Below are 14,943 nucleotides of genomic sequence, written 5' to 3'. Positions count from 1 at the left end.
TAAAGCTACCTGCAGACCAGAGGTTTAACCCAATTCCCGAAATTCTAAATAACAACCAATTGCAGTGATTTTTCAAGATAGTTATTGCTTGCAATATACAATACTCAGTTAGGGGAAGGCTTTTAGGCATCTCACACAATCTGGCTTCCAACACTTCATATTTTCCCCATATTCCTTTATTGAATCTGACCTATTTTTTCAGGAAATATATGGCTTTAGTTAAAATTCAGTTTTTGAAAAATTACAGCAGTAAACCCTATCTTTAAGCCTAGGTTTGAAACCCGTATAATGATAAAATTAACATTACCGGAATGCCACTTCAAATCGGGTAAACTTGTCGGTTATTACAAGGTTTTTCTAATTATGGGAAACTTGAAAGAATCTTTCCGAAATACATTATCCAGGTCCAAAGTCTTCTTGATCTTTGACTTAAAAAAAAAAACAGTTAAAAGGAATTATTCAACGTTCCTGTTATACCGGCTTCAGGCCTAAGGCTTAGCTATATGTCTTAATTGCTTTATAATTACAATTTTTTGGAAAATTTATACTTAATTAAGGATAAATTACCTATTAGGCTCTCAAAAAGCAATAAAATTGCTCGCTATTTAGGATTTTGAAACCTTCGGGAACAGGGCTAAACCTCTAGTCTGAAGACCGCTTTGTGGACGAATAAACGGTCTATACAGCCTTCAAATTTACATCCAAAAATGCAAAGAATGCGGAGCGTTTTTGAAGTAGAGTGGAGTCATCACTTATGGATGTTATGCAGTTATAAACAGCGTGAAAAATCTTAAGTTCTGACTTAAAACAAATTTCGAAAGATCATAAAATTTATCAGTTTATGATAGGACAACAATTTTGTGATTTTTCGAAATCCGTTGTAAGCAGGAACTTAAGATTATTTGTAAGTTATCCATAGGTGTATAACGCCATAAGTGATGACACGACCACATCCTATCCTTAAATAATGTTAAACAGAAAAAGTAAGACTTATAGGGGGAAGTAGGGCACTATTGAATGTGGGGCAGCTTTGAGATTGCGATTTTTTTTTCCTATTTTTAAATAAATTTGAGTCTTATCATGATATCCATGATACAATTTAGCTCCACAATCGACCAATTTCCAAAAATATAATTAGTTTATATTTAAGATTGGCCGGATGGGGATTAGGATTATATTTAGGATAGGAATTATACTTAGGAATATTTAAGAAACCACTATTTAGTCGAAGTAAACACCTCTCTTTCTATTCATTAAAATATTTATTAGTCTGATACAAATCTTTTTTTTTTTGAAAATTATTAATTAAAAAAAATTATTTTCTGTCTAATCTGCCTCGGTCTCCCTTATACAATTGCATTCTCTTTTGAGTTCGAACGAATGTGTTCTAGGGACATATTAAAAGCCCTGAAAAATTAAATAAGATTATCATATCTCTCATCATAACACCTACTTATCCCCAAGTAACTATTTTTCTTTCAAAAGTGCTAAAATATTCATTAGAGGCACAACCCCAAAATTAGAAAGCTCTCAAGTGAGAATATAGGCAAACATTTTCCACCTAAATAGAATTCCAAAATAACCCTCTAGGGTTATAAATCGATTGAAAAGTGTCGTTTGGTGCCAAATATCTTACGTTTTGGGGTAAACAAAAGTTCTTTGAATTGAAAAAAAAATACCATATAGAAGCCCCGAGTTCGTCTCTGGAAGACAATCACTTGAGCACAAGTGATTCCAGCCACGTCTTTCAGTTTGCGGTGATTCTTCGGCGAGTCAACATCCCACCGGCTCAGGAGAAATATTCAGTGGTTCCAAAAGTATCTGAAAATGTGCGATTCCTGACCCGGAAAATTTTTTGAGTATTTCCTTGATATATTCCAGATAGTCTGTATTGATTTTGTTAAACGTCTCTTGTGCACTTTTGCCGTTAAGAGTGAAACCAAAGAAAAGCAATATTTGTATTCACATTTTTATGAAGTGCATTGCAGTGATTTGTGGTGAAAGAAATATTTTACGATTATGAAGTATTTACAGTAAAAAAAAGAGTTAAGCTGAAAAATATTAAAGTGAAGTCTGTGTGTGCTGAAAGAAAAACAAGAGAAAAAGTGTGAAAATATTAATATAATAAAGTATTCTTCTTTTCATGGTGAGTAACAATGAGAAACAGCCTCATTACCATTTGTTATCTGGCGTATGATAATGAATATCTTTTTATCGATTTACTCTTAAGAGACTCTACCTTTCCGGGATTCACGAACTGATAAGAAGGTCTGCATAAAGTTGTGATACAATTTTTCTCACTTCATAAAGAAGACCCTTTTTGTCGTGCGTGAAAACTTTATAAAACTTTTTAGAGAAACTCTTATGCCACTAACTGAGTCAATTGCACAATAAGAGCAAACATATAGCATTCTCAATTGAATAATTTAACAGTGAACACCGCAATTTGTACAACTTCCAGTCCATTACGTCTTTTGGCGCGCTTTTTTTCACTTCTAAAAAAGAGAAAAAAGACTAAGAAAAAAGTTTATTAACACAATAATTCACACAGTTTATCGAGTTATTAGCGATGAAGCTGAAGAAATTTTATTCGCTCCACGGAAATCTTAGAATTTGCCATTTGAATCAACAAAAAGGATGAATGGAAGAATTTCAAAACTTTTCAGGAAAATTGAATTTTATATTCTCTTTACCATATCGTCATTTGTATCAGCAACTGTGCAAACTTTGTGTTATCGCGGAAAATGTTTATATTTTAGCATGAAAATCTACTTTTCGAACACTTTTTTGATATTTTTAATTCGGAGCAAAATTTGAACTAAAAAGTGGTTAAAGTAACAAAAATGGTTTTTTGAAAAATTATCAATTACAACAGTTTCTGATATAGGCGACGATATTCAGAATAGTGATTTATTAAATTTATTGTTAGAAATGGTGTAGTTTATAGAGTTTATAGTGCATTCTTACTATGGCAAGCTTGAATGAAAGAGGAGGGCCTTTTTCATATTTGAACTCTAACATGATATCATTTAATATAGTAAAAGGCGGGATTTCGGTCTAATTTAGGCTCTGCAATTTTACTTTATTGTTAAAATTGCAGATCATAAATTAGACCGAAATCCCGCCTTTGACTATATTGATACAATAAACGGTCGAAATCCATTAGAGTGATATCATTTAGCTTCACAATACAATTGCGAAGCTGAGTTGCATTATGATATGTCTCAGGTTCATTCAAAAATATGAGAAAAGTCCCTATTGTAAAGGTACCCCAATTCAAAGTTGCTTTACTTGTCCAAAGCCCTTCACAAGGGGTGAACAAGTTTGGCACTCACGGTTCACTCTAGGTGCCCATCAGCACGATTCTGTAAATTAATTGCGCGATCAACGCGATCTTGGAGACTGATTGCGCAATCAGCGTAATCTTGGAGACTGATCGCGCGATCAGCGCGATCTTGTAGACACCGATCGCGCAATCAGCCCAATCTTGAAGACTGATCGCATAATCAGCGCAATCTTAAAGACTGATCGGCGCTATCTATCGATCTTGCCACTCACGGTGGTTCAGAATAAAAAATTTAGAATAATTTTGTAAACTTAAAATTTTAAGAAAAATTATAGAAAAGTGGGGTAACTGGATCGCTTTCCGTAGAGTGCTACTTAAACACTGGTTATTGGACTTATGAAATTCCTTTTTACTTCTTCTAAATCCATAGAATTATTCACTGTTTCATTCAGAAACATATAAAAAAAATTATTAAAAATATTAAAGAAAATTTATAATATAATCATAATACTGAAACAGGTTAGCATGCACTAACTGGGTCACCTCTTCGCTAATTGGATTAAATGGTCTTTTAATTGGATCACTCAATTTACAAGCATATTAAAACGGGAAAATAATTTTTTATTACATTTTTAAAAATTTTTATTTCATTTAACATTTAATGTGAAGGACAATCTTTGGTGTAATATCAGTTTTATGAACAACAATTTGAGGAACAAGTTGGCCAGAAGCAGACAGTGTCAAGAAAAAGGTACTTTCGTGGAAATTAAGAGCCCGGTCTGGTGAAATGGTCAGCAGATCGTGTTCTGTGAAATATTTTCGACAATTCTGAAACCATTCCGTAAGATATTCAGCAGTAACCACAGCCCTTTCCAATGATAAGGACTTTGTCTTTCGCATGCTGAGCTCTGAATGACGCTTGAGAAAATTCCTGAACCAAACGTCTCCGGGTCTTCCTTCCGTAAAATAGTTTGGATTTGGAATTTTGAAGGTCTCGCAGATGATTTAGACGCTGTCCAGATTTTATTCCTTACCGATGGGATGCCAACCATCCGCACATCCCAGGATCCACATGACAAGTTCTTCTTCTTGTTCTTTTGTAAGAGTCGTTAGCCTGCCATTGGAGCACTCTTCCGGGTATCTGCCAGATAATTTGTTGTTTTGGTACATCAAGTGTTTTGCATGCATAGGTTATGGTAGAACCATCTCGTACATACTTCAAAGCATTCTTTAGATCTGTTATGTTACTGTAGCGACTATATTGCGGAAATAAAAATAAAAATATAATTTTAAGTGGATTATCTAGTTAGCGTAGCCATAAACCTCATAAACGATCCAGATAGCAAAGCGCCCGGATTAGCACACTTGACTATACATGTTGGTTTGTACGGCTTTGTTGAATTGTCTGTCTATTAGGATGGAATGGTCACTTTCTGGACAAGTGGTTGAAATCTCTAGTTTTGTTATTAATTTATGGCATTGTATAAATTTGCAGTAAGAAGTTAAAATTGAGCAGTAACAAAAAATTGAAACGGTGATATTATCGTCCAAATTTTGGCAAAGGGAAAATAAAGGGATTTTCATTCTATCTGCAACAATTTTAAATGTTAAATATATAAATTAGACTCATTTTTGTAAAGATTTAAGTTTTTTACTGACCATAATTAGATATTTTACTACCTATTTTTAATTTACTGCCCATTTTACTTTAATTTACTGCCCATTTTGATTTTTTTTATTACTCGTTTGTTTTTTGCCTAAATTTATTAATGTTTTTGCAAATATTTAATTGTGATATTTTCCATATCTTAGTAATAAATGGTAATAAAAATTTTATTCTTTTAACAAAACCAATGAACCACTTCGTTTATTTTTTTTTCATTCACTTAAACGTTAATTCTTGAAGAAAAGGGGTGGCAAAGCGTCCCAGGCTTTGCCAAATGCTCGAACTCGGGATTTAGATGCTATACCGCAAAAGTACTTTCGCATCATTTACCGGTTCATTACCGGTTCTCAACCGATCTTAACTGATTCATAAATTTCTCAAAAGATCCCCCAAAATAGTTTTAAAAGTAATAGGATTGATTTTCAGATAAAAATTGTTTATCGGTTATGAATCGGTTCATTACCGATTCAAAACTGATTGGAACTGGTTTATTTTTGTCGGAAATTCCAAAACCTGTCCAACGATCCCAAACATGACGCCATTTGCTTGATAAATGCGCACTCTAGTGTCTTTTTAACCTTCGACCTTGAAAAACCGTTATTAGGAATGATTCAATGGCATTTTAGTTTATGGATGAAATGTTCGCCTGGTTAATCTCTAAAACATATCCAAAAATGAAAAAAAAAATCGCACGACGCGTGTTCAAGCAATCCTGAAAAAAACATGGTTTTAGAGGGGATGGGGAGGGGTGGAGAAAAAATGAGGGGCATGTTAACGATCCTTGAGTCGACTTATGGGGGGTCCCCCGAAGGTTCCACGTCGGTATCTCTAACCGTTTGGCCTCTAGAGTTGGCGACAGCCGGACGGACAGACGAACAGACGGACAAACAACGTGACGACATTTATCAGAAATCGTCTGAAACGTGAAGATTTGTTAAGAAAAGTGGTCTCCGGGGGGTGGAAGGTGAAAATTTGGTGGGGGGGGGGGGGTTAAAAGATCGAGGGATTATATATACTGCTCTCTCCGTAGAGTTCGAGCAGTGAAATATTTTATAAAATATTTTATAAATATTTGTGAATTCCTTCTGGGAATTTACGAAATGCTCGAAAATCATATAACCCACTAAAAAATTCACAAAAGTTAGTTCTTTTACAAACATTGTTCGAACACTTTTGTTTGTCTGGCAAAATTTTACGAACAAATGACAAAATTTCACGAACATTTTTTTATGTGTACGAACATTCATGAAGAATTGCTTGTAAACGAACGAACAAAAAATGCTCGTCATGTGATCATATCACAAACAATATTTGCGAAAAAATACAAACTTTTACGAACTTTTTAGTGGGTTACACGTTTCACGAACATTTCATCAGTCTCCAGTGGTAATTCGCAAACATTTACTATCAATTTTACAACATATTATATTACTCTGTAGCCATTATGACTAATTTTCGCCAAAACGGAGTATTTTGCAAGAAAAATGTAAATTTTTGAGGCCATGAAAGATCAATATTAAAAGATCCTAAAAGGCAATAATCTCTTCTGAGAAATTCATTAAATGTCTCGAAAGATCAATCTGTGTGGAAGACGTTAAATGAATTTGTTGGAGCAACTCGTGAAATTCTGCGAAAATCAATCATATTTCCACGCAAGATCGTGAGGTTGTCGTCGCATGATAAATTTTCTCAAAAAAAAAATCTTTAGCATACTTTAAAATAATCTCAGGAAAATATCAAAATTCTCTCGGGCAGACTTATGAGTCAGGTGTTGCGTCTTTTATGAAATTGCGGTGCTTCTGACCCCTTCACATGCTTGTTCATCTCTCTTTCACCTCAATCAACCGATCATTCGTGACGGACAGATTTACTATGCTGTGAGTGACTCTTTGCATTGTTATGTGACCTTCCACGCGTAGTTTTCCCTCCTCACGTCTCTTTCTTCACCATTCGTTGATGGGAAATTCGTCCAAGTACTCCCACTCGATCGTATAGTAATTTGTTAAGCGACACGATCGCGATCTTTTCCTTGAAGATCGCATTTTTTCGACTTTTTTATAGTACGTCAATTAATTCCTCCCTCTGACCTGTATTGCCTTCACCTGGTAATTTTACCGTGATCACACATCAAAATTCTCACCACGAACGCTAAAAGAACACTTGAAAAAAAAAAGAAAAATATGGTTTTGTATGCAAATTGAAGCGAATGAGAGAAACGAAGAAACGCAATTGCTGGAAAATTGATCCACAAAAAAAAACTTCCTTCTGGTTAAATTTATTATTTTTGCAAATTTATTGAACCTTTCTACATTTTGCAAAACTCTCTATATCATTTCTTGAAAGAATCACTTGAGTGAGATTGATGATCAGTGAAATATCAATAAGATCACGTTGCAGAATGCGATCGTGATGATATTCGATAGCTGCCAGAGGTGCAATTGGAGAAGTTAATTTGGTTTTGTGTAAGTGATAGGGGAATTTATGTGGTTTTATATTTACACAATATTATGTGTTCTCGAACATTTTTAACATTAGGCGGCTTCCTCAATTTACCATTGATCGATCGTGAGTAGCTTTGTAAAGACTGATGAATATTTACTTGCTGTAGCTTTGCAGATTGAAGATTTCATGTAGAATTTGCGTAGGATAAATATGAATTGTAAATCATAGCATAATTTGGCATAAGCAATTTAATTCAGTAAATTTATTATTCAATATTCGAGATCTATGGCTCGGAAGAAAAGCCCTAACATAAGGGAAACTGGGGCTAGTAAATACGGGGTAGTTTATAGCACTGCAATTTTTTAATTAGATGACTAATAAACTTCAGAGGACGTGACCTATATGAATTCATGGATCCTTGTTCATTGAAGAAATCATCGACATACACGGTAAAAACTTTTGGACACTGACCAAAATATTGGAACAAGTTTTCCTTGGAACAAATTTTTTTGAAATCGATTTGCACCTAGGAAAGATATTTTTTTGTTCCAAAAAGTTTTCTTTACAATTCTGTTACGAAATATAGCTCCAATCTTGGTTTCAATTTTGTTAGAGTTTTCTTTTGGAACCGTTTTGATACGGTGGAATGTCTACAAATTTGAGTTGATTTCGTTTTGTACAAATTTATTCCTGAAATTTGGAACAGAATTTGTTGCACTCGGCTATTTTGTTCCCATTGTCAGGAACAAATTGGTACATATTTTTTATAACAATATTATTCCTACATCTGTAACATATTTGTTCCAAAAATTTTCGGTGTCCGTGGACGAGGTAATTTTTGGAACGAAATTTTTACTCATATGGGGCATCTTTTTGTTCCCATTGTCGGGAACAAATCCGTGTAAGTGATTTCGTCTTACAGTTAAGGCCTATACTTCAGTCGAGATGAATTTCGGTGGCGAAAGTTCATAAGGAACATCAAATAAAAATCAACTTAGGAGTGTTTTATACAGACGCGTGCATGACGAAATCATATGCGAGTGCGGGCAGCAGGAGGGGGAAGGGAATCTCGAATTAAAAAAGTGAAACCATGTAGCACGAAAATTGCCACAGATTTGGCGTCCTCTTCGCTTCGGTGACGGGTGACTGAGTGTAATAGGGGGAGGGATACGATTTTTTATACTATACGAGGTATTTATTGGAACAAATTCATTACTAATATTGGGTATCTTTTTGTTTCTCCTAGAAGGTACAATTTTTTTCCACAAATTATGGTGTCCGTGGATGAGCTACATTTTGGAACAAATTCGTTACTAATATTGGGTCTCTTTTTGGTAAAATGAACAAGATTATGCCAAAAATTATGGTGTCCGTGGACGAGATAATTTTTGGAACAAATATGTGCCGAAATTTTTTTACCGTGTAAGACAAAGTATACTTAAAAATCAGCGTTTGCAACTACCCCAGTTTCTTTTAGTAATTTTTAGTGAGCTCTCAGAAAACTTGAAAAATGTCAAATGAGCATATTTTTATAGGCATTAGGGTAAATGTCCTAATTCCAAACCATTTCCAGACGCTTTAACTTTGACAGAAGATTCAACACATTAAGTTCATATTTTTTCTGAAGAGAAATACATAAATTTGCTGCTTGACTCTTCTAGAATGTTACTGTTTAGTGAAAATTCTTTAGATATAATTTAAAAACATCTTAAATACAAGAAAAATACGCGAGCATAAAATGATTCTATTGGAAACATATTAATCCAAATGGAGACAAGGGAAAGTTTCTAATTGGAGACAAACAGTGTAAGTGAAACCGCGACGAAAGGCTTCCAAAACATTCTTGAGTTGCTTCTGAGTGCAGGATTTGTTCTTATTCCTGGTCTTTTCTCCTTTCCCATATAAAACAATCCAAAAAAATCATATTTCCGGGATTTCCTATTGAAGCATTTGCAGACACTTCAGAAAAAACCCTTTTTGTTCACGAAATAGGTAATTATTTCGTTTGAAAACTTCACGTACCGTTAAATATAAAGATTAGCACTTAATTTAACTAAAATTAACCAGAAATATGGCATAAATGTTGAACAAAACGAATAAACAACTGTCACTTTATTGTGTTTTTCATTGGAAAACGTGGTCGATCGATGAAAAATTCGATGGTGAAAAGGTACACTTTTGTTTTTTCAGAGAAATAACAAATTAAAATTTGTGAATATGAATGGATTTTCGCTTTATTTGGAGCAAACTTAACTAAATAATGAAACTGTGGTATAGAAGATATATAAATATAATAATTTAGCACTATATTTATCATGAAAACAATTACATTTCCATTTGGAGTAGCGAAAAATTTCCATTTGAAGCAGGTTTTGAATTAGCTTAGTTTACCCTATACCTCTCTATAACTTTGTCTAACACGCTTTGTATGAACTATGTATAAGGAAAATGATCTCTTGTTTTCTAACTGGGGCAAATATTGACATTTATAGGGCAATTTTTGACATTTTTTTCAAAAAATCAATTTAGATAATATTTCTTAATGACTCCGACACACCTTTTAGATCAGTAAAATTTCATAAAGTTAAAATTCATATCCCATTCTTTCTTAAAAGCTTTGCATATGTCCATCCTACTCTTTCGCACTGTTCTTCTTCTATTGAACATCACACCAAATTTAATTTAGTTCAGTTCAATTTTGAGACCTAAAGAATGAAATAGACTTATGCCAATCTTCCAATCTTAATCCAATCTTACCGATCTAAAATGTATGCCGAGGGCCATAAGAGATAGTTGTGTGTACCAAATTCATAACCAGGGGCATGACATTTACTATGTTTCCCATTATGTTTCTAGCGAGCCGAAAAAACTTTTCAGTTTATTAGCTACTTTCTGTCATTGTAGAATGATTTAGCAAATAATACTAATACAAAATAAAAGCCAATTTAATAACGAAAACGCAACCGAAAACCCTAAATAGAAAACCTACGTAGTTTTGGAGATCTCGTGAAATTTGCACGAAAACAGGGAAAAAATTACAGTAAAACGTGTCGCATTTTTAGAGCTAATGTCACCCCCCTGTTCATAACATATAATCAATTTAGAAAATTAAAAATTCTCCTGAGATATCTACTTTTTGTTGAAAGGACTTCTAAAACGAAAACCAAAAGGCTAAAACCTATCAAGATTAGGTAAATCGTAAAAACTCCGCCAAGTTCACTTAAGTTCAATGATTTAGGAGCACTCGTGTCTGAGATCGTTTTGAGATTTTTTGGATCTAGATATAGTGAATACCAGTGATGTATTAGTCCATGCTCTAAATATCTCCATAGTTCTCTGTTGAATGGATCTTTTAAATAAGAATGTTGTCGCATTATAATGGCAATATAGAACTGGACAACTTCGTATTTGCTTACGACGAAACGAATTTTCTTTGTCGCATATTTATCATTTAAATATGATACAGTTAGGGCAGTATCCACTAGAGCACCCTTGAAATCTTGATCCAGTGTTTTTAGCCTATATGTATCGATATCTGCAGCATCTATTAGGGTAAACATCGATCCATAGAGCGATTGTGAAGTAAAATACGTGGCAACTCCTTCATCTCCGTAGATTTTGAAATCTTCCTCGATCATTTTTGGCAGGGTATCTACAATCGAGACGTTGTTCTGTGATTTAAGGAATCTAAATAGGGCTCCTTGGTAGCTACCCCTTATAACAATGCTAATTAGAACCCATAGCATCATCAAGAAACGGGCAAAGTTCTTACTGGGAGTCATAGAAAGCGCTCCGCCTAGAAAGATGTTGATGGTGTTATTGAAGGGGATACTGTTACCTTGGCCGATAATGAAGACCCTCTTCTGAGGGTTTATAAATTTGGTTATTGATACTATAACAGCTGATATGATAAAGCATGCAGATAGGCAGATCCAAAAGCTCAGTTGAAAGGGAAAGAATAGTTTTTCCATGGCACTATAAGGTCTTCCAGGTGGAATGGTTAAGATCAACGGTGTTATGAAATAGGGTATCGTGCTAGATACTGAGCCATCGAAAGCGTCTGATGATGGGAATGCTCCTATTGTAAAGTTGACTTCTGACCTGTACAGCTGTTTCATAAACGATATATATTCATTTCCTATTAAAAAAAAACTCGACTAAGAACTTACCATTCCATATAGTCCAGTGGAGTTGGCTCCATTGACTATTCCCCAAAGTTCTCGATGGGTTTTAATGATTGTGGAAAAGTTTAAACGTTTACTTAGGGCTCGTACAATAAACCCTTCAAAACCATGCAAGTAATGACTGCCGTTATCCAAATATGTGATCATGATATAAGGTTCGAAGTCTAAAGTTCCTATTGTTAGGTTGCACTTATGGAAGTTGTCTACCTTACTTGGAAAAATTGTTGCGTTCTGAACGAAAGTGTTGTCAGTAAATACTCCAGTGATAACTGGTTTAACCTGGTTACAGTGTTCTGGTGTATAGGGGAAGTAGGTGTGGACGAAAGCTCTTTCTCTGTTGTAAGGATCATAAGAAACAACATTTACGTTGACGATATATAGTTCCCAGCAATCTTTGAGAATTCTTGTAATAATATCCGTATAGTTCTTCTGAACATTCGTCAAAACTACAGTGTAGTATCCACTAAAATCGAATGTTTTATCTGAGTTCCCATTAAGGATTTGTCTGTGGAACAACAAGTCTTTTTGTTGATTACAGTTTACTTCAAGTTAAGTTTTATTACCTGAAGGATTGATAGGAGTCTACAAAGAAGATATTATAGTAGCGTAAGGTTTTGAAATATTTCTTACTACATCCTTCCAATCGGACGAGAATCCCATCGTCGATTCTATACAGGGCATCGTTAACAATTCCTGCTTGTATGATTTTACTTTTGTCATTTTCTGCAGATCTTGTAATTATCACTTGATGCGATTTAACGCTGTAGAAATCATTTGTGATATTTCTCATTATTTTGGAAAGAGGATTTTCAAAGTTATTAATCGTAATATTGTATTTCTTATAACTTTTATCACATACACATACATTCCTATGCAGTAATGCTACAACAATCAAACACTGAAAAAATTTCATTGCTCGTAACTCCGTGTCTGTTCTAATTCTCAGGCTTTCTGAATAAACTGTAAGCTAAGAGTCCTTTTTAAAACATTGCGCCAAAATCCAATCGAATTGTAATGGTGTTATTAGTGATTATTCCATTAGGGATATCACCACTCATCAGTGTATAGATTTTTTTATAACTTCAAGAGATCCATGTAATGCTATTAAATTTTTTCATGCATTCTCCAATTAAATTAAAGCATCAACAGGTAAAAGCCCTATAATGGCTTATAGGCATACCATTTAGATTAGAAAAATTTCATGAAACCAAAATTCACATTATCTTTCCCACTTTTTGGCTCTCAAATTAAATTGAAGTAAATTGATGTGACATTTAAAATAAGAAGAAGAGTGCGAAATAGTGGAACAGACATATGCATAACATTTTAGAAGGAAAGAGTCATGAATTTTGATTTCACATAATTTTCCTAATTCAAAAGATATGCCGAAGATATACTTTTCGAAATAATTGTCTTGCTTTGTGGTTAACGGAGGTTTTTCTATGAGGTTAACTGAGATTCTTTACAATCCCGTCTGACCAGGTAAGCGTGGATTATAGCCTCAATTAACCCCTATCTTTCATACCTTACTTTTAAGAAGCTCCCATACAAAATACCCCTTACTAAATATATGTGAAGGACACTGCTTTGCGTTCATGGTGGTGAGCAGCGGAACCACGAAAATTATGTTGCCGGCCGTGTTGCTCGGCTGTCAGTGACAAGATGGGATATTTTCCAAAACATTTCATTTGTTTTTAAAATTATCACAAAGATCTCAGTGTTTTTAGTGTTTTTTTTTATAATAATAATAAATGTGCGTGAGTGCGTTTCGTGTAGAGAAAAGTGTCGTGGTAACTGTAGACAAATTTCCAATCTTGAAATACATGTTTTTATTTCCTTTCGGGGTATTTTTTAGGAGACAATTTTTTTCAGAATAGTTTTTGCTTTTCTAAAGTGTTAAATCGTTCATCGTGGTTCAATAAAACATATCCATATCTTTGTAGCTTTTGTCATTTGTATAAAATTCGAAGGTGAAATCAGGATGTGCAATTGACAGTTTCATTCCACCGCCATTGATATCCGTGGCAAGATTCAGTCCTTAATTTGTGCCTACCACTCGGATCTTGCCAATGGGGGCTAAAATAGTTCCTATAGATGGGTGTTAATTTAATGGCTCAACGCTGGGCCCCCTTACCCTGTGTCAGACGGGATGTCAGTTTTTGTGGGCCGAGGTAAAATCCGACCTTGTGAGATCGGGACCAAACTTTGTATCTGCACGTTTCGACACTCATAGATCACGAATATTATATCCACTAAAAATTGATTTTCGTGACCGTCTGTCAGTTCGTCGGTCCATCGATCAGTCGGTCTGTCAATCCGTTGTACAACTCCTTTTGGAGAGAACGGAAAGAGATATCGATGAGCAGTTTTTGGCAAAGGTTAAATGTTGTTGGGCTGCTAGAAGTCGATAATATCAGATCCATCCTCCCCTGCCCCTTCTACCATTTGAGAATACACCCTATTTTTTTCTGGCTGCGACTTTTTGGTCAGTAAAGAATAAAATTTGATCAGTAAATAATAAAATTTGGTTAGTAAAAAATAAAATTTGGTCAGTAATGGCTGCAGCACACCTTTTAGGTCAGGAAAAGTTCATGAAGTCGAATTTCGGATCCCTTTCTTTTTCACGTGTTTTGCATATGTCTACCTCATTCTCTCGCACTCTTCTTCTTCTCTCAAGCATCACTCCAAATTCAATTTAGCTCAAACGAATTTGGAATGTAAAAGAATGAGATAATCATATGCAAAATATGTGAAAAAGAAAGGGTTTCGAATTTCGATTTCATGAAATTTTCCTAATCTAAAAGGTGTGCCGGAACCATTAAAAATTAAAATTGGTCAGTAAAAACTCAAATGTGGTCAGTTAAAAATAAAATACGGTCAGTGGAATATTAAATATGGTCAGTAAAAAACTTTTAAAAAATCGATAAAAAATTAAATTTGGTCAGTAAAAAATCAAATTCGGTCGGAGAAAAGCAAGGGGTTACTCAAGTATGGAATACCGACACATTTTTCCGCTAGAATCCATGGAATCCATGGAATCACTGATCAGATTCTGATAGAATCTCAAATGGAATCCATGCAGAATCACTGGAATCAATTGGAATCACTGGAATCAAATAGAATCACAGAATCCCTTATTTACGATTGCTATCATTTTGACAATTATAGACCGCGGTGAAGTGCAGTGCTGTGTAAAAAAATAGTGACAAAAGGGAAGACCACCACCAAGAAGAATGTGAAGGTGGAATTTTCATCTACTTGCTTTTGCCGCGTGTACGTGGTATCATACGATTTAAAGTCACTTTTCTTCATTTTTCCTAGATGATTTTGTGACATGCAGACAGTTAATTAGATGTGACCTTTCA

General features: G+C 34.4%; 1 protein-coding gene across 1 annotated transcript in view; it reads left to right on the top strand.

Annotated features, from left to right (window-relative positions):
* Positions 1-1,738: 1,738 nt before the first annotated feature.
* LOC129803426 (bcl-2-related ovarian killer protein) overlaps positions 1,739-14,943 on the top strand; it is a 45,986-nt gene continuing 32,781 nt past the window's right edge. Inside the window, exon 1 of the mRNA XM_055849972.1 lies at positions 1,739-2,146. The gene's annotated coding sequence lies outside the window, so the exon portion shown is untranslated. The remainder of the gene's footprint in view (positions 2,147-14,943) is intronic.

This window comes from Phlebotomus papatasi, chromosome 2 (assembly GCF_024763615.1).
Source record: "Phlebotomus papatasi isolate M1 chromosome 2, Ppap_2.1, whole genome shotgun sequence".
Taxonomy (NCBI): domain Eukaryota; kingdom Metazoa; phylum Arthropoda; class Insecta; order Diptera; family Psychodidae; genus Phlebotomus; species Phlebotomus papatasi.
The sequence above is the reverse complement of the archived record's forward strand: the minus strand, read 5'-3'. Positions and strand labels throughout refer to the sequence as shown.